The 26,646-nt window shown below is 40.0% G+C and overlaps 1 long non-coding RNA gene and 1 pseudogene across 1 annotated transcript; both read right to left on the minus strand.

The window, feature by feature from the left end:
* Positions 1-6,697: 6,697 nt before the first annotated feature.
* On the minus strand, positions 6,698-16,147 carry LOC118919755 (indoleamine 2,3-dioxygenase 1-like; annotated as a pseudogene).
* A 2,159-nt stretch (positions 16,148-18,306) lies between these two features.
* On the minus strand, positions 18,307-19,039 carry LOC130684438 (uncharacterized). The gene is made up of 3 exons (XR_008998718.1): positions 19,013-19,039; positions 18,521-18,616; positions 18,307-18,406 (listed from the first exon to the last, which is right to left on the minus strand). It is a non-coding gene; the product is annotated as an uncharacterized LOC130684438 (long non-coding RNA).
* Positions 19,040-26,646: the final 7,607 nt, after the last annotated feature.

Below are 26,646 nucleotides of genomic sequence, written 5' to 3' on the forward strand. Positions count from 1 at the left end.
CACTTTCAGATAGATTTAGCTTCAGTTTCAAATTGACGAAATCCAAAAACTGAAAGGTCAGAAGCAGTCAGCCCAGATGACGCTAGAAGGCAGGGTGACAAACTTGGAGATTATAAAAGTCATCCAAGTGACTGAGACTATCCTTGTATCACCCAGTAATTACTTCTTTGTTCATAAATTCCGTGGGACTTCCCAGTCCCTTCTGGTCAACTTTCAGGCATCTGGCATTTTGCCTCCCTTTTTTTTCTTCTCTTTTTGACATCAGTTTACTGTTGGTGGTCTCTACAGTTCCGGTCCTAACTCCCTCTCTTCCCAATTTGTTCCCTTTCCTGGGTGATCACATCCATTCAGAGACTTCAGCCATCATCTCCAGGCTGATGACTCCCAACGTTTTGTCTCTAGTTGGATTTCTCCTACCATCTCCTAGACATCTTCACTTGACTGCTCTACAGAGCTCCCTCTGAAATATCTTGACACATCAACCATATACTAGGTACCTTACCCGTTACCAGAAGAGCAAAGGCTTATAAAACCCCCAGCGCCCAGCTCAAGGGCTTGAGCAGAGATCCTGCTGCCTAGTGGCCAGTCTCCTGCTATACTTAACACTCATTCCCTCTTCATTAGAAAAATGCCCATCTTCCTCATCTTGCCCGTGTCTTGGGGAGTGGTCTCTCTCAGTTTGAGGGGCCCAGTGAAGAATGAAGACCTAAGAACACTTGTTCAAAATTATTCAGAATTTTAAGACACTGATAGTAGAGCCCTAAGCCAAGTGTGGGGACCTTCTGCAAGTCCCTACATGACTGCATAGGTTGAGTGCCCATGAAGCTGGCCCTAATACCTCTGTGGCCACAGCTGACCAGTTAGAGACCTGGGAAGCATGTGCACCTCACAACCAACAGAGCTCCAATCTTGCCAGTTCTCCTGCCCTAATATTTCCCATGTTTCCCTTTATCCCCGATTCCAACACCATTGTTTTCCATCCCTTGCCATTTATTATTAGAATATTGTATCATAATAAACCCCTAACTGACCTCTCTGCCTCAAATCTAACCCCAAAATGCTTTCCCATCTTTTCAGACTTGGATGACTTTTATAATCTCCAAGTTTGTCACCCTGCCTTTATCCCACCCTACGATCTTTCTAACTATTACCAGTCATTTAAATATTTATTTATTTACAATGGGCATCTCTCCATTTAAATATGATTTGAATAGGCAAATATAATAAAGTCCTTTCTCTGCTTAAAATCTTCCCCTTTGTTTTCAGGATAAATTGAAACTACTTCAGTGCACAGCCCTTGAAGTCAGTGACAGTTTAGCTTCCCTGACCTGTCAACCTTGTTCTTTTACCGTTCAACCATGTGGAACCACGTGTACTTCCTCAAAGAGACCGTGTGAGCTGCCGTTCTTTTCACATCCTTTGTTCTCTACGTGGAATTTTCTTTCATTTGCCTATATACTAATCACCCTTTAAAATTCATCTCGCACACTACTCATCTAGGAAAGTCTATTCTTGCCACACACTCTGCGGTGTTTCCCTCCCCGTCCCTGTTGTGTCCATGGAAAGCCCCATTTTCCCTCTCCCACCCCTTAGTCGGAGTCAGAAAGTACCGCTGTATGCCCTTGGACTCTCTCTTTATATTTTTGGCTCTTATTCCATTGTGTTGAGATAATCCATGTGTCAATTTCCCCACTAGTGAGCTCCTTGAAGGTAGGGCTGGTACCCTCAATCTTTCTGTCTCTACTGTCTAGCACAGAAACTAGCATAGTATGGTTTCTTATTAAATGGTTATTGAACAAATTAGTAATTAGGGTAGAGACTCTGATGCTTATAGGGTTAGTTTTAACCCCATTAGGGAAACAATACTTGAGTCAACACAGTATTCATACATTTCTTCTCTTAACAGCCAGTATTTAAAATGCAGTGCTATGTGTGTGTATGTTGCAGAGATGAAAAAGCCATGAATCCTACCTGTAGGGAATTAGCAAGAGAAATTAACACACACGCACACATACACAGCCATAATCATTACATGAGAGCAACAATGACCTACTAAAAGAGATTAAAATAATCTCTGGGAACACAGCTGAGAGATAATTCTTCACAAATTAATCCTTCAGTTGGGTTTGAACAATGGCCTGATAGAATGGTTTCCAAATAGAAATGCAAGGTGGCGGGCAGTTGTAGCAGCACGGCCATATCACTGCGGCGCTTCCCAGGTCCATGGGGCTTTGACTCGACCCGGAGAATTAGAGGGTCTGGTTTGGGTATTCTCCAAAAGCCACTCTCCTCAAAGACAGGTTATTCTGGTATTGTCTTCCTCATTCCTCCTCCTCCAAGTCTTGCAAATCAGCACAAAACAAGAAAAAGGCTTTGGAAAAGGAGTCTTCTGACTAACTGGCAGGGTTAAGGGTTAAAGAATTAAAACAATGACACTGAGTGAGAACACATTGTAAACTTTACATATATATATATATATGTATATATATGTATATGCACACACAGTTATTATATCAAAATCTCATTAGCCTGGAATAGATGTATATATATATATATGCTCACATATATTTTGTGTCCTCTTTCAAGCTAGCTATAAGCTTTACTTTCTCCTACTAAGGTGTAAGATTTCTCAGTATTTTCAACCATCTGACTTAAATTTTCTCCTTTGGGTACTTTATTCCTTAATTGAAGTTATATGAAATACAATACTATATTGGTTTCATGTATACAACATAGTGTTTCAACAGTTATCTGTGTTATTAAATCCTCACCTCAACTGGTGTACTTACTATCTGTCAACACAGAAAGATGTTACAGAATCATTCACTATCTTTTGGGTACTTTTGCACCATCATAAAACCAAACCTCAAAATCAGCACCAAGGTAATTTTCCATAAAAATTCATTAACAGCACCTCGTAAAAGAGATCATTTCTAGAGACTGCAATCTTACAAGCTGAACAAATCTGGTAGCATAGTCCTATTTCTTCCGATAATTTTCTGGTGAATTGTCGAGCCTGTACCTCCTGATGTTTCCAGTAGATGACCACATTCTACCAGCAAGAGAAAGCCTTTTCCATCATCTGGGTAATAAATGCTAATCACATTTCCATCCCTAGGTGCTTGAACAATGGCTTTAGAAACTTGGCACACACCTTCTCCGACTGTAGTATATTCACCACTCCGTTTGGTTCTCAGTCTGATTGGTTTTACATGTAAATAGTTAAAGAAGATGTAATGGCTCACAAAGTACATTTCTGATAATATAAAGGAGGCTCTACACATCAGGTTTTGCTTTATCCTGCAAAAAATAATTAGCATTTCATAATCTGCCAATACCTCTTTATTGAATGCATTTTTGACTGTGTCAGTGTCCAAAGGGGGCCTCCCAATAAATAAAGCATGTAGCCAATAGACCAAACATTATCCAAGTCCATGTGCACTTTGAGTTGCAATTTCTGAGGTGAGTGTAATTAAGACTTCTGAATAAAATAGAGTGCTTTTTACATGGCATTTTCAACTGAGTTAATAACCCAAACTTGGCCATCATTCGTAAGAGACCAGTTTCTGATATAATATGTCATGAAACTAAAAATACAACATTCTTGTGACAATCTGGTCCATGAAGTTTAAGCTTTGCGTTTTGAAAAGGCTTTCATCCTGTTCTTTAGATAGGTGTTCCTTTTGCTATTATGGTGCATTTCTAGTACAAGGTACACATCATCGCTATCTTCCAAATAGTTATAAAGCACCAAAGTAGAAGGATATTCCAATTGGTAATGTGTGGACTCTATACCACTCCAAAATTTCTTATCTATTATTTTGACTGCAACTTCCAAGCCAGTGTGAATGAACTCAGCTCTGTAGCCACCAGCAAATGATCCTCTTCTGAGCAGGTTCTAGCTTTCCAATTTCCCATCTTCTCTCCCACCCAGGTCGCCGTATTTCTAGGCACCGGCTCAGTGCCTGGTAGGCCCCCATTAAGCTCAGCCTCCATGACTGTGACTCCTGTGGCAAAAGCACAACCAGAAAAAAAGGTCTCCAGGGCATCTGCAGGCCAGGAGTATGCAGCCGCCGAGCTCTCATTTAAAAAAACCAGCTTGGGCTGGTTGCCCCACAGGGCAGCAATGGGAACAAAAGCAGGTTGTTACCACCCCTTGTGAGGAAAATTTTTCTTTCAGGGAGGTTGTAGTGTGTGGTAGTTTGACATATGCTAGAGTCAGATTGCCTGGGTTTAATCTGCTACTTATGTACAATATACTTATATGACCATATACATATATTTATAGTATATATATATATATATATATATATATATATACACTAGCTGTGTGGCTTTTGAAAGCTACTGAATTCCATCAGGTCTCAATTTCTTAAAAGTAGTAGTACTTATCTCAAAGGCTCACTGAAATGATTAGTGAATGGGTATGTGTTAGCTGTGTATAAGAGTTTGCTGTATTTTCAGAGGCTTTGGAAAAGGAGTCATGCGCTGTATAAGCCATTGTGACTGAGTTGGCAAGAACCTTCGAGACCATTGAGTGCATATTTCTATGCCAAATTTCTAACTTTTCAGTTGTTTATTGTAACATAAAACAATTCCATGGAAATGGGCTCATTTCTATCTTCAGGCATGGCTGAACAACAATGACTGTATGCCTCTTTGCACCAGCTCTTATAGGAGGATGTGAGGAGTTCAGAGCAGTGTGAATTGAGCAATATTCTCTCTGTGCCATGTAATATTATATTCAGTGTATTAGAGTGAGAAAACTGGGTTATAAGTTATACATAAGAAACTTCAGTCATTAATTGTGCACAAGTTAATCATAGAAGGAAGGAGATAAAGGTTACCTAATTTTCTGAACCCCAGATATTAAAAATATACATATTTTAAGCTAAATTCTACTCCCTTATAGAAAACGACTGCAAGTGTCCGATTCTACAAGGACATAGACTGGAATGGATTCTTGTTAATTCCATTCACACAGGATCCATGTTGCTACGAACTCATTACATCTAGCTAAAACCTCGGAGTGTGGGAGACTCCCCTCCCCTCCGTGGGCCCTGGAGAGCAGCACCCACTGGAATGAGCAGAGACCACATGGCCTGCAGTGCAGCAGTAGCAGGCCTTCTGTAGAGACATACCCAGTGTTTTGTTGAGCCTCTTCTCGTCCAGAGATAGTTAGTTAGTGCAACATCAAATATCTACTATTTGGACATACAGAAGATAACAGACTGAGGAAAAAGTGTCCACACTCTCTGTGGAGAGCTTGGAGCCCATTTCAGTCAGTCTATTACCTCTATAGCCACAGAGCAGTGTCAGCAGCGATCCTTCTGCCTACGTCTCCTCCCCCAGGTCAGGCGGCTGTGATGTAAAAGAGAAGGTGCTAGCGCAGGGTCTTGCTGAGGGAACCACAGATGCTCTGCATCTCCAGGCGATTCCACACCTAATAGATGCAACTGGCTCTCAGGGAGAAATGCCTGAGATAGCCCTGTGTTGTGTAGTTGTGCAGTCGGACTGACTGGTATGGCCGACAGGGCAGAAAAAAATATTGGCACCAATAAATCTTCAGCAATTTACTCACTTATGTTCTAGTATTACTTTACAGGTTCCTAACACTTCAGCATTAACTTTCATTCAGTCCTCACAGTAACCTTGTGATGAGGCAGGACACATACCATGCCCTTCTTACAGAAATATAAAGTGACTTGTCTAAGGTCACTAAGCTGATAGATGTCCAAAGTGGAATCCACCACTTTGGTCTCCTGACTTAATTTAGTGCTTTCTAAACTGCAGCAAACCCTATGGCATGATGTTCTACCTTCTGGGCCATCCCTCAAGAATTGCACACATGTGCACATACACATATGTGTTTGGGATGTATGTATGCATACTTTTTTCATTATAACTTTATATATCACATTGCAGCAACATTGGAAGGAGAATAAAGAAGAAAATGTGTCCCTAAAAACTCTTACTATTGTCATTTGGTGTATTTTCCGAGGAATCAAGTGAAATTTTGCTCTGAGCAGAGAGATTTCACTTGCTATCATTAGGTGAGGGTGTATTTGAGAAATAAAATGTCCAAACAGTTTTCAGAAGTTTGACTTTATAAGTATGTGACTATATTTCCTTCCTCAGCTATGCTTGTGTGCACTCAAAGCAGCTCCTTATCGCTGGGCTTTTAGTGATTTGAGACTTGCTGATCCTGCACCTGGACAGCCATTCTGCTTTTTGTCTCTTCTCATCTTTAATAGCACATCCAAGTTCTGGCTGAGCATCTAGCATCTCACGAGATGCTGTCAGTCATCTCCTTTTCTCCCCGTCCCCTTTCCAAAGTTCCCTTCCTCTCTAACCCATTCTAAGTCAACTGAAAAAGAGTTGTCAAAACCCATAACGTTCTTCTCCCATTTTTACCTAATCATGTGACCCTAAGTACATTGCTTCCCTCCTCTGAGCCTCAACTTTGTTATCTTTAAAATGACTCTGGCTCACATGATTTCCTCTCCAGACCTAGCTTTTCATACATTCCATCATTAATTACCTTTTGCCAGAATGTGAGTGCCTGATAACCTTGACTTCCCAGGAGAAACTGACCAGAGAAAAGTGACCTCTTCTTGTTAGTCCAGGTTAATTTATTCATAAATTCACTCAATCTTCTATGTATATTCACTCAACAGATATTTGCTAAGTATTTTCTAAAGACTGGAGGTACCTGGGTCTGGTCACCGGTACGGAGTGTCCCTGGCATCATGTATCAAGAGTACAGACAAGTAAACAGGTAATCATAAAAAATGTGATTCTATTACAGGGGAAGTACAGCAATCTATTAGACTCGCTGAAGTGTAGCAGTACAGAGCAGGTCTCATCTGGAGGAACAGTTGATTATAGTTATGAATAAGGCAACTTTTAGAGATTATATTAACTTCTATTGAATTTCATCATTACATTGTAATTAGAGAATATAGATGATAATGTTTTTAATGGAATCACCTCTTGGTGTTCTCATACAGGGCCTGAGCAGGTATCAGAAAAGATATTTTGAACTCTTTTATAATACACTGTTAAGTAGTTGTTGCATTTCATTCATGGAGCTTATATAATGAACAGTGACATTAACATATATAGACATCTTTGTCTGGACAAAATGTACCCTTGTTTGGGTCACACTAATTTTCCTACAATAGGAATCTTTCAGTTGTTTGTTTTATATTCCCTAGGAAAGCCATGACATCAGTGCCTCCAGTTCCCTTATTTTCTATTTCCGATGGCTCTTCAGATGTTTGGTTGTTCTTGGCTGACTTTGCAGGATTCACAATGTACTTCTCTACTATCTTCAAGTGGTACTCTCTCAGGGAGACAATAGCTTTGACACATTTATTGTAAGATGCCTTCAGGTTGGCATCACCTTTCAAAAGAACAACTAACGGACTGAGAGGCCTGACTCCGATGAGACAAGAAATTTCCAGTGAGCTGGTGGCATATATTTTCTCATATCCTGAAGGAATTCAGCATCAGATTCTGAAGGAACAAGAGAAAGATGAGTTAGCAGGGAGGCTGAAGCATTCCCCAGTCCAGGGAGAAGGGCAGAATGAGGTCAGCTGGTGAGAGATCACAGGCCCAAAGCACAGCATGAGGCAATGAGTTCACAGCAGTCCTATTAGAAGACTTTCATCTTGCTACCTGTAAGGTAATCATTGTAAAATATACTTAATTCTGAAAACCATGTGAGCTAAACTCATTCTTTCATGCTAAGACTTTTGCTAGCTCTTCCTTTCTCACTTTCCTTCTGTTTTTTGTTCAGACATATTTGTATGGAAGCACTTAAAATCCATGAACTAAACAAAAGATTAGAAGGAACTATCCAAAATTGCAAAGAAGGGTGGTACTTAAAAAAGCAAAAACAGAAAGAATGGGACTGTCCAGGCAGCAGGATGGCTGAACGAGAGCAGTGCTAAGCCTCTCCTTGATGCCGAGGTCTCCATTTCCCCAAATTCAACTCCCTGTCCTATCTCATTTGCAGGTGACTTTCTCCTTCTAAATCTGCTGTGCATTTTCAGACAAGTGCTCCTGGCTCCACCACAGTCAATCAGAACTTATGTACAAATTCAAGAATCAAGACGGAGAGGGTGATGAACTTGCATTCGAGTTCTGGCTTCCCTGCTTTCTAGCCGGTTAACAGGCAGCCAGTCACCTCTCTCCTTTAAGTTTCTGCTGCTTCATCTATGAAATGGAATGACGGCAATAAAGTCTCTACTTTCCTGATTCTCCTGAAAGCATCAGATGAGCTCAGAGGAGATGCTGATGGAAAGGACTTTTTATATATATAAAATATTATTGCATTAACGTACAAGATGATTATTATTTGTTGTTATACACTCACTTTTACCAGAGTTCTGCTGGATGCCCAGCAGGACGTCGAAGCACTGAAAGATGCTGCTTTGGGCTGCACTGCCCCCTGCAAACATCTGTGGGGTGTTCTCGACGCCTTTGTACAGCAGCCCCTCCGACAGCAGGGGGTTGCCTTTCCAGCTAGGCCAGGAAGGAAAGAAGAATCATTATTTGGATTAACTGCCAAATTTTCAGGTATAAAATCTTGCAGTAGAGGATGAATGGAAGGAGACAAGAGATAGAAGGAGACACAAAATTCTTCCACACTCCCTCTTCCTCTCATCCTTATGCATGAGAATAATAAAGAACATGGTTCTGAGCAAATCTGGCCTAAGGATTCTGTGAATGGAACCTTATCTTTACACTAGTGAAGATCCCCCAGTGCATATGTCTGGCCAAGTAATAACAGACAGAATAGTCTATTCTTTCTCTACAGCGTGGATTTTAGGTTACCAATTGTTTCCTAAACCCAAGTGGAGGACCATCAGTGGGAACTTGGTGTGTGCTCTATGTTAATTGTTTAAGAGAAAACAAATTTCACATGTAAAACCACATACCCAGACAAGTATATGTGAAGAACATTGAAGAACTGGTTTGGGTCCATGAATTCTGTGAAGAGATAGAATGTGTTGAATTAAGCAGCACCAGTGATAACAGAGGAAATCAAGCCCTTGTAAACAACAGATTTGGGATTTCAGCACAGGGTGCAGGGGAGGCATTAGGTCACTGCCGATAAAGTCCTGAGAACAAGCTCTCATTCATCTGTCCTCTCACAGGGGAGCCCGTGTCCACTTCACAGGGTCTTCCACAAGGCTAACCCTCAGCTTGAGTCAAAGCACCTGAGTACTCCCACCACTCACCCTCACGAGGCCAATTCAACCGTCAGTTTTTTTAAGGCCCCTTCATGTGTACTGATATAACAGAGAAACTACATACCTAAGGGAAGAAACAAACCTAAACAAAAACAGAAAGAAAAACTCTAGTTTTCCTATGGACCACAGACCTGGGTCTCTCCCTCCCCAAAGCTTGCCAACATTTTTGACTGGAAGATAAATCTTGCCAAGTACTGAAGAGCAGAAATGCAGAGCCTGGTGACACACAAGGCACACACTTGTTGGAGCTGTCCAGTGGCACACATCTCATTTTACACATTTTTGTTTATTTGCTCTTTTAATTATTGGTGTTTTTTAGCTGCTAATTGTGCAAACTCCTTTGAGCTCAGTGGGTTTTCTATATTGTTTTTTAGTGAACTAGTGGTAAAGCAGAATTTGCAGAGCTCCTATCAAGCTGAGCCAAAATTTGTCACAACTTAAAAATGTACCGCTTAGTGAGCACCTTTGGCAAGTTTCTCCATGGTTTTAAGTGAGAGACAAAGACATTTCTTAGAGATGAAGAGACCTATCTTGGAATTCTGGCTTCTCAAGTTATTACTTATATAATATTAGGTCATCTATCTTGTCACTTCAAACTTAAATTCTCTTATCAATAAAATGGACTGAATAAAACCTACCACAGGAGAGTGTAATCATTTAGTGAGATAAAATAGATCAGGTGAAAACACACCCACCAAATGAGAGTTGGTTTAGCTTCCATTTTCTCAACAACTCTATGTTTCAGATAATCAGAAACCTTTGACTGTCATACGATACTTACCATGCATTTGGTGAAACTCTTTAAGGGCTTTGCGCAGACAAGAAGTTATCTCAAGCAGTGCCTTCTCCAAAATACCATGGTCCTCGTGTTTTATTGTGCTGAATATAGCAGGAATTACCTTTAAAAATAAAAAAGACAAAAGACAAATACTTAAGATTTCCTGCCACTGAACACTGGTGTAGAATAAAATTCTCCTAAATCTTAATCCCTAAATTTGGGATTTCTTTCTTTCTTGGGATGGGTATCTGATAGTTGGATGAATTTCCTTACATTAATGAAGTTTGGGTTGTCTTTATTCATTTACTAGAGATAAGTTTATATAGTGTGATTTATTTCTATTTCTAATCAAAACTATTAGATTTATATCAATATGTGATACAGTTCCATGCCAAATTGCATTGAAAATATTTCTCTCTTACTGGGGTTTCAAGTCTGATTCTAAATTCATGGCTCTTACATTTTGTATTCTAGGTGATCCACAAAAATAAATAAAATATTTCTACCAGATGATCCTTTACCTCCAATTAAATAAGCAAATGCTGTATTTAGTCAGGATAAAGTTATTTCAAGTGTGATACAGCTTAGTTACTCAGTGATTGCTCTGCTTATGTGTATCAAGATGTACATTTTCAGTAGGGATGGACATACTTTGATTGCAGAAGCAGCTGCTATTTCCACCAACAGGGAAACCAGGAAGAATCCCTTACTGCAATCCCCGCCAGGAAGTGAGAACAGAACGTCCATGTTCCTAAAAAATTAGTCAAGGGAGTCAAGAATTTAACAAAAATGTTGGTACACTTTTGAGTACTTTATAGTTTTCAAGCATTTTTATTTATCCTATTTTATTTTCAAACTAATCTTGTGAGATAAGTATGGCAGGTTTTACTACCCCCATTATGTAGCTGGGAATATTAATGTTAGGTCTGTTGTCTAAGATAATATAATTAATAATAAGTTAAACTGGAACTTGAGATTCCATTCTGGAACTTGGAACTAGAAATTCCAAGACTATTTCTGTTTCTGTTACCTCATTAATTTTTCACATACATATATATTACCATATTTATATGCATATATTCAATCTTTATCAAGACATGTGAAAGGTTTCAATTTAAGAGTAGTCTTCTGCTTAAATAAATATATTCATAGCTATAATTTTATCTGTGAACCTGATTCAGTTTCTCAGTGGTTTATCTGCCTTACAACGGAATTGACCAGCAAATTGAAAGAACTGCTTAGCCCCAATTTTTTTTCCTATTCATGTTTTGCATTGATGCAAACATGGTATCTGTATTATCTATGAGTTTCATGGTGGTTAATTCAGGTCTCTGAAGCCAGACCACTTCTGTAGCTTGCTGTGTGACATTGAACAAGAAATTTGAGGTTTCTGCCTCGGTGTACCCATCTGTAAAGTGGGACTGATGATAGTACTCTTGCATTGAAAAACCTTCCATAGCTTCCCATGTATTTCAAGACAAATGTTTAAATCCCTTATCATAGCCCAAGTCCGACATAACCCTTTTTCCATACATTTATTTCTTCATCCCTTTCCTGTACTATTCTTTTGCTAGCTGTTCCTTTCTCACTTTCCTTGTTTTTTGTTCAGACATATTTGTATGGAAGCACTTAAAATCCATGAACTAAACAAAAGATTAGAAGGAACTATCCAAAATTGCAAAGAAGGGTGGTACTTAAAAAAGCAAAAACAGAAAGAACGGGACTGTCCAGGCAGCAGGATGGCTGAATGAGAGCAGTGCTAAGCCTCTCCTTGATGCCGAAGTCTCCATTTCCCCAAATTCAACTCCCTGTCCTATCTCATTTGCAGGTGACTTTCTCCTTCTAAATCTGCTGTGCATTTTCAGACAAGTGCTCCTGGCTCCACCATAGTCGATCAGAACTTATATACATATTTAAGTATCAAGACTGAGTAGGTATCTCAGATACTTTATTTAGGGCTTTATAAGTGAACTAACAAATTAAATACTCAAGGAACACATGTGCATGGTCAAAGTTAGTTGTTACTAATAAGAAACTGTTTTAGATCAAATCCTTTTGTTTTGTGGCATTCCCATGTCTAGAATACTCCTGTACAGACGTTCACCCAGAACCCTGGGAGACCACAACTCTCTTGACCCTTTTCTGTGCAGGGCCTAGATTCTCAGCAGGCTCATGTGAAAGCCCAGAGGTAGCCATCTCTATGGCTGAAGATGCGTTGACACTTAAACTCAACTGGACAGTTAAAAATTAAATATGTAGAATCTCAAAAACATGCTAAGCAGAGGGAAGCGAGACAGAAAAGAGTACATACTCTAGGATTTCAATGAAATCCAATAACAGAAAAAACTAGTTTTTGATATGACAGGTCAGAATATATTAGCCTGGGGATAGGGAAGAGAACTGAATGGAAAGAGCCACGGAGGAATTTTCTTAAGTGATAGAAATATTCTTATCTTGTTTACAGTTACACATGTGTATCTAATAGTCATATTCATCAAAATGAACACTTAAGATTGGTGCATTTCATTGGTGTTACTTATGTATATCTGTCTCATACATGTTCAATGCATTTGTGGTTATAAATACACCAAAGAAACTGTGCCTCAAAAACACAGAGGAAAGCTGTGCTGCCCCAAATTAAACCACTAACTCCCTTCTGATTTAAATAGCATACAGTCCTGTAATTCCCATAATAATTACAGAGTACACACCCACTGGGATCCTTTTTCTTCCAGTTTGCCAAGACACAGTCTGCATAAACCAGAATGGGAGGCAGCCCCAGTTTCATAGAGAGTTCACAGTAAGGAATAGCAATGTTTCTTGGCAGGACCTAATTAAAACACAATACTTAGTGTTAACCTTTGAAGCATGTTACACATTTTCTTCTGCTTCCTGAGTGCCAAAACAATAGCTGTTCTATGTAATGACACTTGAAATTTGTTAAAAAGAAAGCCTCTGGCCAAGAGTGATTCACCTGTGCTGAGCCAGGGTTTAGCCTAATTGCAATATCAACCTCCCTCAGAAACGTAGCCCTAACAGTCAATAAGGAATTTTCTGGTCAGCATCAGGGAGTTAATCCATCACATGAGCCTTCTCCATCCTCCTCCTCAAAAAAGAAGAAGTCATCTACTTAAGACCCCCTACTTCTCCCTATGGGAGGGTAACCTTTCATGAAACACCTTTTCTTTTGCTAATAACTTCTTGCACCCCCTCCCATCCCTGCCCCCATGCCTTTTCTGTAAAAACCTTCCATGTTGTATACAGTTCTTGGGAGCATCTCTCTACTTACTAGATGGCATACTGCCCAATTCATGAGTCATTTAATAAAGACAATTAGATCTTCAAATTTAATTTGTTCAATTTTGTTTCTTAACAGACAAAACAAATGGAAGTTTCTCTTCCTCATTCTGTAACTTAATCCCAGTAATTGTTGAATGTTTATATTTTAGATTTGTGGTGATGTGGACATAAACTGGTCATAGAGAGAAGATGGACCCTGGACTTTCTAAGGTCCTATGAGTTATTTGTACTCTACGTAGTAAAAGGCTCCCAAAACCCCACAGGCAATCCTGATGGGAAAGTGCACTTTGTGTACCCAAGCTGTGTTCTCTAACTGCTCTATTGTCATGAAGCTGGCATTTGGTTCTTTATCTGCCTGACTTCTTCATGTAACTATCATTTTGTTTTTAATCAAATGATCCCATCTAATCATTATTAAGATCGTCCTTGTCATCAGAGCCTGTTATTGGAGTGTATCTGACTGGGCAAAGGACAGGGCTGTGTGGCCCCAATGGGGTAGTGGGTGGTGAGACTTGAGTGGTAGAGATGGTGTGAGTCTGGAGCCCGCTTCACAGTTCTGTGAAAATCGTGGGAGCTACAACCCAAGTCACTTCAGATTAGCTTCATTTACCCCAGATGAGGTTTTAACCAGGAGAACAAAATATAAGAATAAAATAATTGACTATCAAAGTAGCAGCTGAAAGTGGGCTTCCCATGGAAGAGCTTGTGCCTCCAAGAATTAAAGCATTTTGGCTGGCAAATAATTTATGTGTGTTTCACAGGGAAATAAAATTTGGCCCTCTATGATTTAGGGATAGATCAAAGGGAAACAAAAAGGGAGGTAGTTTAATTGAAAAATTAATTGAAATGACTTAAGGGAAATGAAGGAAAGGTTCAAACACATCTTAATATATTATATCTATTCATGCGGCTATTATGAAGCTCAGGCTAAGGGTTTCTTGCCCAGTCTCAAGCAAAACATGCCTTACATTGAGGTATCTTATTTGTTATCCATTTCTTTTCTCTTTCCTACAAATCTGTCACTTAGATATCTTTATTTTTTTATATGTATTTTTGTTGTTGTTGTTATCATTAATCTACAATTACATGAAGAACATTATGTTTACTAGGCTCCCCCCTTCACCAAGTTCCCCCCACAAACCCCATTACAGTCACTATCCATCAGCATAGTAAGATGCTGTAGAATCACTACTTGTCCGTGCCCTCCCCGTGCCCCCCACACACATTACACATGCCAATCGTAATGCCCCCTTTCTTTTTCCCCGCCCTTATCCCTCCCTTCCCACCCATCCTCCCCAGTCCCGTTCCCTTTGGTAACTGTTAGTCCATTCTTGGGTTCTGTGATTCTGCTGCTGTTTTGTTCATTCAGTGTTTCTTTGTTCTTATGCTTCACAGATGAGTGAAATGATTTGGTACTTGTCTCTCTCCCCCTGGCTTATTTCACTGAGCATAATACCCTCTAGCTCCATCCATGTTGTTGCAAATGGTAGGATTTGTTTTCTTCTTATGGCTGAATTTTTATTGCCAGTTTCTAAAATCCTTTTCAAGATGAAGTGGCATACAAAAACTGGATAAATTTAAAAAATACATTTTCATGTTTTATTTTATAATTCTGATCTTAAGTCTGACAAATTATCTTTTGATTATCCCATGTACATCTGGTCTCCACATTTTTGCTAGTCCTCTTTCTCTTTCTTTTCTACTCCTCTCCTCTTTGGATAAGCCCAACCAATCTTCCAAGAAATAATTCCAGTCCCACTTCTTCCTTGAAGCTTTCCATGATCATGTAGCTGTTCTCTCCTGCTGTCATTATTGATGCACAATGCCTGTGCACTTAGCTAGTCTCAGATCCTAGGAAGTCTAGTCAGACTGTGTGCTTAGCTAGAGTCTAAGCTAGGTGTAAAGACCATAACTAATCTTAACTTTTTATGTCATCGCAGAATCTAGACAAAACCCTTTAATGATTACAAGTGTTATGCAGAAAGACAGACTTGAGCAGAATGAAAAGAGGGTGAGGCCCACCAAGAATTCAGGTTGTTAATCAGATAAAGCCAGAGAGCCAAAGATAATTCAGAGGATTAATTAAAGCCACAGGGACCAAGAGTGACTTGAATGCACAGACACTCCCCAGATAAGGAACCTCAGAGTACAGGCACCCCCCCAGATGACAAAAATTCCCCAGATAAAAATGTCAGTGCACAGCCCATGTCTTCAATCCTCCAATCAGATCAAGCCCCCAAGGTCAAAGAATGTCAATCAGGGACTTCTGTGCCTTACCAAAAACCCCATAAAAGAACCCTCACAGTAGCATACCTTTGCCTACCTTGACTCTGGCCTCTTCCTCCCTTGGAATGTATTCAAACAAACTTGCCTTGTCTGCCTTGACCCTGGCCTGCTCCTCCATTGGGTTGTATCCAAATAAAACTTTCATTCTGCTTTACTACTGTTTCTCTGCCTTAAATTTCTTTGTTAGCAAGGAGAATGAACTCAACCCCCAACATAAGGAACTACGTTCAAGGTGTTCCCATGATGGTGCAAAGCAACTTCTCTAAGAGTGAGTCATCACACAGGAAAACTGTATGTGCTGTTCTGTTGTGGGGGGTTGGGTTTGTTCTCCTCCATTCCTGTTCCTGCTGCAACAAAGAATTGAAGGGCAGAGACACAGTGGTGAAGCAGGGTAAAAGTTTTATTTGAATGCACTCCCAGGGAGGAGCAGGCCTGAGTCAAGGCAGATAAAGGCAGGTTTATTTGAATGCACTCCCAGGGAGGAATGGGCCAGGATCAAGATAGACAAGGGCAGGCTACCAAGAAGCATGAACTTGCAAGCCCAATTCAGAGCGCTCAGCAGCCCCTCCCTACTTACCTGAAACAGGACCAAGAGAGTGAAGGTCTAAGTCTGGAGGGTTAGAATGAAATAGCAAAGGAACAAAGACACCGCTGGAAGAGCACAGAGGCAAAATGTTGTAAGTTGAAGGGCAAGAAAGATTTACCTAAAAGTTACACACTTAGAGAGAGAAGAAAAAGGGTGTACATCCTGAGAGAGGAGGTACACTGAAAGGCTGGGGTTTCTGTCTTTTAAGCACTTCTCAGGAATGTGACAAAGGGCTAGCGGGTACAGACTTGTCACATGGTCTCAAAATCTTATCTCTGGTGAGAGACACATCTCCTCTACTCTGTTATCAGTCCTGCAGCTGATTCTGCTAAATAAACTTCACACAAGAAATTTATTGATCCAGCTCCTCTCCAGGATGGTGACTTTTCTCTGCGGATATGTCAGTTACGCCTGTTTGCCTTGCTTTAAGGTGGGTTGAGAGGTACTGTCTGTTTACTAAAGAATACTTTAGGAATCTTACTTCTTAACTCCCTGGTTTTCAGAATGGAATTCCTCCTGTTCTTACTTACTATAACTGTTTATCTCTGGTTTTTTTTTGAAAATTAATCCTGAAGCTTGTCTCCTGTCCTGGTTACAAATTACTTGATGAGGGGGTGGAGGAGGAGGAAAAAACAGCGTACAAGTTAAGTGAAAGAATAAGCTGGGTCTTTCAGCAGGCTGAAGTGAATCTTAGCTCTGACTGACACAATGAAGACTCGGGCTGCTCAGATACTTTCCTTTATCTGGGTAAGATCCTGACATTCCAAGTTGCTCTTGGTCTTTGGAGCTTTAACTGATAAACTCATTAACCCTGTGATCTTTTCTGGCTCTCTAGTTTTATCTGGTTAACTCTTTGAGTCCCTTCTAGTGGGCTTTACTGGCCTTATTCTCCCTCCACTCTGCTCATATCTATTTTTCTGCCTAACAGTTACATCTTTAAACAAGGTCTGAAAAGAAAACCTTTATATGTGTCCAAAAAGAAAAAAAAAAACTTTCACAAATGGCAGAAGGTGCTTACAGAATCTATTTTATCACTTTGTGTTTTAAAGGTTATTATAATTTATATTGGTTTCATGTGATTAGAGTTGCCAGATAAAATACAAGACGGTATTTTAAACCTAAAGTTATCCGCTGTTGCTGAGAGCAGTGTGAAACCACTATATTGTTCTACGTTGATGGGGTGAGATGAGCATTAAGAAGAGCCATAAAATGTTCCTATCTCCCAAAGTCATAAACAGAGAGAAATGTTTCATATTCAAATATATTGACTATAGTGTCATTTACAATGGTAAAATATTAAAAGCAAGCAAAATATTTATCAATAAAGTATTGGATAAATAGAGTTCAGGAACTCAATGAAAAAAATTACAAAGTGATTTCAAATGATGACTGGGATGGTTTTGTTAGAAGCCCCAGGTCCCAGAGAGAGTGCAGGGTCAGGTCACCAAGCTGGAGCTTCGTGCTGAACCTGATTACAGTTTCAGCCCCTCCTAGGAATGGAATTTTAAACTAATCAATCTGGAATCCCCTAATCACCGGTGAGTTAATCTTCATGAAACCCCTGTTCCTTCCCCTAAGGGAAAAGGACCTTGCCTGAAACAATCCCTTCTTTTCTTTTGCTAATAACTTCTTGCCCCCTCTGCACCCACCTCCTCTTTCCCGTAGAAACCCTCCATTTCGAACAACTCCCTGAAGCATTTGTCTACTTGCTACCTGGGGAGCTGCCTGATTCATGAACCAATCCATAAAGCTTATTCGATCTTCAAGCACTCAGCTGAATTTTGCTTTTTTAACACTGTGCAGTAACTAAAAAGTGATTACAACAAAATTTAAGTGAAAGAAGCAGGACATGCATGCATATGCACAGGACACAGCAAGGGTGTTACAGAAATAAAAGATGAAAAATCCAATAGTGAAAGAGTTGACATGTTAAGTCAATGGTTTATTGTTTTCCTTTACCTTCTTCTTGTTACTCAAGCTTCACAAAATGCAGCTATTGTACTTTAAGAATTCTTTTGGGTTAAATGTAAATTGGACGTACATCCAAGTAGTGTAAGAAACACTGGAAAATCTGCAAACCTTCTGAATATCTCCATCTCGATTCCACACATATGCCATGGTGATGTACCCCAGCACCAGATGGGCAAGGTGCTGAGACTTGTACCCTTGGAGGCCATCAATGCTGAGCATAGGTAACTGAGAATAAAAGGACAGGTTGACTTAACATGAGTGACATTAGAGCTTCAAAACCAAATTTAAAATGCTAAGAAGCTATCCTAGAAGAAGACAAATGTAATAGTTTCTTCAAACCTCCTCAACTCTTGCACGTAGTTGGCCAGTCTCAATCACTTCTGTCAGATTTTTGGCAGTGAGAATCCAGGCACCATAAGGCTTAGGTAGCTCCTCCTTGAAAAAAAAAGAAATAATTGAAGAGGAAAAAAGTGTAGTGAGAATGTTCAATATTTTGATCTGAGTCATGGGTATATGAGTGTATACACATGTTAAAATTCATCAAGCTGTACACTAAGAGTTGTGCATTTTATTGTATGTACCTCAATATAAAAATAATTTTTTTAAAGCAATAGGACTTTAATTTACTAGAGGAAGTTTTTGTAAAATAGTTTAGTCCCCCATTGATTGTCCATCTTGCCTCTAAATCAGTTTTGTGCAACACTGTCCTGACATACACACAGCTGTCTAGTAACACCAGCCTGTGCACTGTCCCCCACATATTCAGAGCCAAGGACCATCTCTGTGGTCCTCCCCCTAAGCATTCTCATCTGCTTCTTTTTCAAAGTTCACCTCAAAACTTCCACTAAAATCCGACTGATTACCCCAGTCGACACTCATCCCCAATTACGAGTCCTATTGTTGCCAGACAGCTGCATCTGCAGAGGCCTCTCCCTGCATGACAGGTGAAGCCTCAGCCTGGACAGGGGAGGGTTCTTGACTGTGAAGGAGAAAGAATTCTTGAGTAGGTGAGAAAGGAATTCATTAAAATGAGAGCAGCAGGGAAGGGCAGTGGCCTTGCAGGCACCAGAGAACAGGAAAAGTACAGAGAGAAAGTTCTCAGCCTAGGGCAGGTTCCCTTGCCAACCCTTGAAGCCAGGGTAACCTGGCATCCGGTGTCCACGTGGGTCTGCACAGCATGGGGACTATCCCCTACCACCTTAGGGCTTGGGGGAGCAGTGGAGCACGGGATGGAGTGACACGATGTTCTGAGACCTTCCCAACAAAAGGAGACTTTCAGGCAGGCTACTGGTTCATGGGATTAAAGACGGTGGTGTGAGAAGTGAGACAGAAACCTCCTCCCCAAACCACATACAATACGAAAATATAGCAAATACAACTAATCCTGAAAGGGTGACAGGAAAGACCACTTACTACATCTGGTAGACTGTGTACATGTGGGGAAAAGAGAAGATCTCACGGAAAAGGCTAAAGCAGCAAAGCCACCATCTGGTGAGACCCAAGCCCTTCCCCCACCCCAGCTCACCAGTGGGGAGGGAGAGAAATGGAGTGGGGAAGAGGTGAAGGCCTGAGACTGCTGAACAAACAGCCCTGGAGATGCGCTCTGGGAGCACAAACCCTAGCCGATTGCACAGCTGCAGTTCCGTCTGGTCCCCCAGGGGGTGGGAACTCACAGGCTCACGTTCAGAGTGCTCAGCAGCCCCTCCCCGAGTATCAGGAGTAAAGCAGAGACAGAGTGAAGGCTTGGAAATAAAATGAAATAGTAAAGAGACAAAATGCAATAATTGAGCACTGAGAAAGCTTTATTTAAAAGTAAGCACTTAAAGGGAAGTGCTGGCATCCGCAGTGAGGAGGTGTGATGAAAAGTTGGGGAGTCTGTTGTTTAAGGCTTCCTAGAATGGGGCAAAGGGCAGTGGTGGGGGTGCTGGGTGTAGGCTTGCCTTGTGGTCTCATGATGTCTCTCCAGTGGAGAATACTGCATCCTCATCCACGGTCAGTCCTCTAGGTAATTGTGTAAGAAAAACTTAACACAAGAAGTTTACTGATCTGGTTCTTCTCTAAGATAATGGTTACCCTCAAGCACTGGGAACATACAGATTGAGACTGCTTGCCTTGCCTTAACATAGGGTGGGTTATTGTCTGATTACCAAAACATATGTTAGGAATCTTAGCTCCAGCTCTGGTTTTTAAATGGATTGTTAGCCTTAAGATGGGGTTCCTCCTGTTCTTACTATATTGTTTATATCTCAGCATGTTTCATCATAGGCAGGGAAAGTTAATCATGATGCTTATCCCATGTCCCTGCCCTATCTCACTATGGATTATACCTTTCCACATTAAGTAATTTATTGTGTTGTGCCCAAAGTTGCGAATCCCAGAAGACCACCAAGGAGCCAACACGGATGCAAAAGCAAAGAGCCTTTATTCGAGCTAGCTCGAGTTCAATCTCTTATCTACACCAATGCAGTGGCAAGATGCCAGAGAAAGAGAGCGAGTTTCAATACCACAAAGGTTTTATGGGGTTCTAGGGCAGTTGGTGGGGTGATGGTCGTGGCTCTGGCTGATTGGCTGGATCTAGGGGTAGTTGATGGGGTGATACGTCGTGGCTCTGGTCAATTGGCAGGGTCTAAGGGTGGTGGGTGAGCTCCTTGCTGACTGGAGAGAAGAGAGACCAAGCTCCGATTGGGTGAAATAGGATCCGGGTCCCGATTGGCTGAGGTAGGATCCAGGTCCCAATTGGCTGAAATAGAATCTGGGAGTTTGCCCTTTCAATTGTTATCTGCTTTTTTGTTCCTCCTTGGCTAGATTTTAATTTTTTTGGAATGGAAGAAAAATGACATTGATTAGATGTCAGTAGTAGACTAGACTCTTTCCTCAATAATTTCTCATTTTAACTATTATAAGGACCTAAAAAGCTGATGGTTATCTCCATATCCTAAATAAGAAAAGCAAGGCTCAGTTTACATAACCTGCTTTGTATAGTTTATCATGATTTAATAAAAAATGCTTCCAACTTGCAAAAAATCAATGCCCTTTTTGTATCTCACTACCCAATGGCAAGGATTTTATCATGCTTTAAATTCTCTGTTTCTTACAGGACCTGGTGTAGTACTAGACAGGTAGGAGATGATGTACACGTATACATGGCAATTACCTCCTGGGTTGGTACTATAGGCTTATTTTTGCCTAGTAAGTGCAAATGGAATCCAAATAGAAGTGCCTCCCTGGATCTTAACATATTTATAATCTCACCCCAAAGGAAAACATAAACACGAAAGACCTAGGTAACAACCTGAAATGAAATTCAAATCCCTGAAAAACCCCCATATGCCCTTTCTCCAAGCCTCCTTCATTAAGCTTCATTCCAGACACACCTTGGGTCATTAATATTGAATGATGGGAATGAGGTGCAAATCAAGAGAACTCAAACCAACATGGGTGAAGTTTTAAGCTTCAAAACAAAGTTAATATGAGAGGTAAGTTATAAAACAAGAAGACAAATAAATAAAGCATAAAATTCAAACATGTTGAGGGGATGCAGATAACTGGACAGTCTAAAACTGTTAGGGCAGATTTTTAGCAATGAAACATCCAGGAAGTATATTCACTAGTCAGTCACCTTTCTTGTGTGCTCCGAATTTTTCTTCCTAGCCACTCAAATGCTGTGCGCTGGTGTTTCAAGTTAACCACTATATATTTATTTTGTTATGTGTTTCACTATGTAGCACACCCAAATTTGGGGTTGTTGCTATTTTCCCCAAAATAATGAATACCTTTTTTTGTTGTTACATGTCATGATTAGTATCCTATCTGACAGAACTTTGAACAAATATAAAATTCAATCAATAATATATTTTGGGTTCAGAGGGTGCCTAAATGGTAGGATATGAGTTAGTGAAGAATAACAGAGGGCCAGTCAACTTTCTGCCAGGTTAGAGGAAGCATTTGGGCACCTATATGGGATAAGAAGACACATTACTTTCCTGTGGAATAGAAAGTTGACCAGTTATAAAAGACAGAATGGACACTTTTGAGCTCATAATATCTAGTCAAGATCTTCCATGAAGAAATAAAAGTAGGCCCCCATTTTTTTTCTTGTTTCAGGACACTGAATCTAATTCCCTAAGCATTTCAAGTAGCAGTATTTTTTTTTTTAAGTAGCTCAGGAAAAGTTGTTTTGCTTTTGTTTGGGTGCTTTGCATTAGGCCTTGAAATCTGTTCTAGAAGTCTGCATGATTACAACGACTGTTTCAGTGTCTAAGAGAACTGAACCTGGACAAAGAAAACAAAAGGAATAGACTTGATAGAAGGTTTCTAGTTTCTGGAAAATATTTTTTCTTGAACATCTGATAAGTACATCAAAACCACCCAATTCTGGCAACTCAGTGTGCTTATACAGAGCCTGAGCAAGTCTGAATAATAACTAACTTGCAAATATAAAACAAACCAGGTGCTTTTAGCAATACAATTACAGCATTTAATTCCTTTTCTTAACTTAGTATTAGAAGAGGAAAAGTAGATGGGGAGGAAGAAATTGCTTTAGATTTGCCTGTCTTACACAAGGTATTACACAAGGATGGTATTTCTAAGTACAGTTAGGTTGTAGTTCCTGATTTAAAATAAATTTGCTGAACTTAAAGGTACTCCTCTGGAGTGTGGACTCTAATCCACAAATAATTAGAGAGACACTCTGGTATATAGGATTGTCACAACATGTTAATTTGGCTCCTAGAAACCCCCTCCTGAAATCTCGTGCACTTTATTAAGCCTGAGTGGGGAGTGGGTATGTCTTGTGATCTCTTCTCTTCAGAGAGGCAGCATAGCATACTGGTTTTAAAGATCATGCCCTCTGGAGCCAGACTAGTTAAGCTCATATCCTCTCTGCCATTTTTAGCTGTGTGAGTTCAGAAAATCACTTGAATGCTGCACAGCTTACGTGTCTCATCAGGAAAATGAGGTTAATACCATACATATCTTTTAGGATGGTAGTAAAGATACAATAAGTTAATATTGTAAGTTGCTTGAAAACACCATATGAATGTTTGATAATTAAAATTGAAGGTTAGATGGTTTTCATGGTATTCTTTGGAAGACAATGTAGGGAAATGTAGGATTTAGGGTAAACATTTACTCTACATGTCTCGCACTCTGTAGGAAAAACTTGTAACAAAAGAAAAAAATGGTAGCTGAGAGTCTCACTTGAATCTTATGCTTAATTAACAACAAGCAATATTAATACAACACAAAATTGCCTAATGTGTCATCTCAAACCCTAATTCAAGTAGGAACATATACTTCATACAATTTAAGGTGTATCAGCCAAGAAAGGGGGTTCCTCTAATGCATGGATCATTTCTTACGTTGTTTTTTTTTTCAAAATGCCTTCTGAAAATGAAAATTGTATTAAGCCAGAATACTCCTATAGTTTCCTTTTCTCATTGCTTCCTGTATCTGTGTTAAATAAGTAAGGAGTATGTCAAAGGCTCCCTTTTTAGACAGAAAATTTCAAGAAAATTAAGTGACCTATCAAAGCTCTGCTCCAATTTTGGCTCCACTTTATCCTGCTTCAGTCTTCTTCAAACAGAAATTACTGAACCAAATCTGTTCAACAGAAGTTAATTTGCCCAGGTAAATAATGGTCAAGAAAATGTTTTTGCCCATATTTTGGTTCCCTCTCTTACCAGTGGATTTGGCAGAGCGAATCCCATACCTTCATCGATTTTGTATTCTTTAAAAATCTTCCAAGGATCTTCCATAAGAGATGCCTTATCACATGCCATCTTCCAGTCCTCTCCTGTGGTCCTCTCAGCCTCTGAGCAGTTTCAGAACATCTATTTATTACGGAGGTGGCCATAGCCAATGACCACAAACGAGGCAATGAGAAATGACTTCCACTTTTGGAATAGTTTCATTTTCTTTATTTGGAATTTGCTAAACAATAAAACCACAGGAGCATTACTATCCATCATAAGAAGAAACTGAAAGTTTATATTCCATATCAAATATTTATCACTGAGCGTATCATTTGCTTACTGCCATTAGAGAGGTCAGCAAGGGCCTGCTTGAAATAACAGAGACCAGGAAGATAGGTCACCAGAAAAGAACATTTTTATTGTATGGAAACTTCTAAATCTTCTAATTAAAATAATGAATTTGACCAAAGCTATATTCCTAAGCTATCATGTAGTTTGTTTGTTTTTTTAATAATTATTTTTTATTGAAGGGTAGTTGACGCACAGTATTACATTACATTAGTTTCAAGTGTACAACACAGTGGTAGAACATTTATATACATAATTCTAGGTTCCAGCTATCACCCTACCAAGCTGTTACAATATCTTGACTATATTCCTTATGCTATACATTACATCCTGGTTACTTATTTATTTTACCATTGGAAGTCTGTCCTTTTTTTTTTTTTTTTTTTTTTTTGTGAGGGCATCTCTCATATTTATTGATCATGTGGTTGTCAACGACAACAAAATTCTGTAAAGGGGAGTCAATGCTCAATGCACAATCATTAATCCACCCCAAGCCTAATTTTTGTCAGTCTCCAATCTTCTGAGGCATAACAAACAAGTTCCCACATGGAGAACAAATTCTTACATAATGAATAAGTTACATAGTGAACAGTACAAGGGCAGTCATCACAGAAACCCTTGGCTCTGCTCATGCACTATGAACTCTAAACAGTCAGTTCAAATATGAATACTCATTTGGTTTTTATACTTGATTTATATGTGGAAACCACACCTCTCTCTTTATTATTATTATTTTTAATAAAATGCTGAAGTGGTAGGTAGATACAAGATAAAGGTAGAAAACATAGTTCAGTGTTGCAAGAGAGCAAATGTAGACGATCAGGTGTGTGCCTGTAGACTATGTGTTGATCCAAGCTAGACCAGGGCAATAAAACATCCACGTATGCAGAAGATTTCTCTCAGAACAGGGGGGGTGAGGTTCTAAGCCTCACCTCTGTTGATCCCCAATTTCTCACCTGATGACCCCCCTGCGACAGCGCCCGTCCCAGGTTGTTCCTCCCCCGAGGAATCCCACCCATCTCTGGCCAACCAGTCATCCTCCGGGGCCATACAGGGAAATGTGAAGTTGGTAAGTGAGAGGGAAGCCTTATTGCTCGAAAAGGTTAGCTTTCTACTTCTTTGCATATTTATGCCCTGTGGCCTCCATGCCCAGCATTTGTCCTGAGGCAACTCCACCACTTGGAAGAATTATGACACTCGGTAAATTTGATATGAGGCACGAATTCTATTTAAGGGTTGTAATTAGGAAGGAAGAAGAAAAGCTATAGAAGTAGCAGGCGGAAGAAAACATGGGAAGATTGATTATTTCTTTGACATATCTTCTTGTAGAGTAACTTCAGCATGTATAGGTTTTAAGCTACTACTTAAAATGCGCACACACATTAACATAATAGGAGTATAGTTACATAACCAAAGCATACCTGTAATTACCAGCCATCTTCAGTGAAACCAAGAAAACCAGCTAGACACCCCAGGCATTTGTGAAAACCCATCTATGATATGGTGGATATTGTCCAACTGAACTTGAACAGTCTGAGAGAAATCAGACAAATTAAAACAACCCATTCCTGGGGACTGTTCACATGCCATATGTTCTTTTAACAGTAAATAGTCTGTAGTTGTAAGACTTTGGAGCGCTACAATTTGCACTTCTCCAAATTCTTGGTTGAGTTCCAACAGTATAGATCCAGTCAAATTTGTTGTTTTACTGTATGCACAGGCCAGCTTAGATATCTCCTTCCTCATTCCCATGGCAAGTCCAGGAACTGGTGGGATGAGTGCATCTACAGCTGTAGCAGTGCGTGGATCTTTGTTGGGGTTTTTTGATGATCATCTTCTGGCATGAGTCTTCCAGAGAGTGCTGATGTTGGAAGTTCTCTTTCATATCGTATCTTAGTACATTTTTGGGGTAGCCCAATTAGGCTTTGATCCTCTGTATAAACACAAACAGACCCTTTGCCTACACTTTTATATGCCCTTTATACCATTGTGTAGAACTCATTGGAGGTTACCACACAGGAACTGCCCTTTTTTTTTTTTTTGCTTTGTTTTTGGTATCACTAATCTACACTTACATGACGAATATTATGTTTACTAGGCTCTCCCCTATACCAGGTCTCCCCTATAAACCCCTTTACAGTCACTGTCCATCAGCATAGCAAAATGTTGTAGAATCACTACTTGCCTTCTCTGTGTTGTACAGCCCTCCCTTTTCTCCTACCCCCCCATGAATGTTAATCTTAATACACCCCTACTTCTCCCACCCTGATCCCTCCCTACCAACCCATCCTCCCCAGTCCCTTTCCCTTTGGTACCTGTTAGTCCATTCTTGAGTTCTGTGATTCTGCTGCTGTTTTGTTCCTTCAGTTTTTCCTTTGTTCTTATATTCCACAGGTAAGTGAAATCATTTGGTATTTCTCTTTC

This window comes from Manis pentadactyla, chromosome 7 (genome assembly GCF_030020395.1).
Source record: "Manis pentadactyla isolate mManPen7 chromosome 7, mManPen7.hap1, whole genome shotgun sequence".
Taxonomy (NCBI): domain Eukaryota; kingdom Metazoa; phylum Chordata; class Mammalia; order Pholidota; family Manidae; genus Manis; species Manis pentadactyla.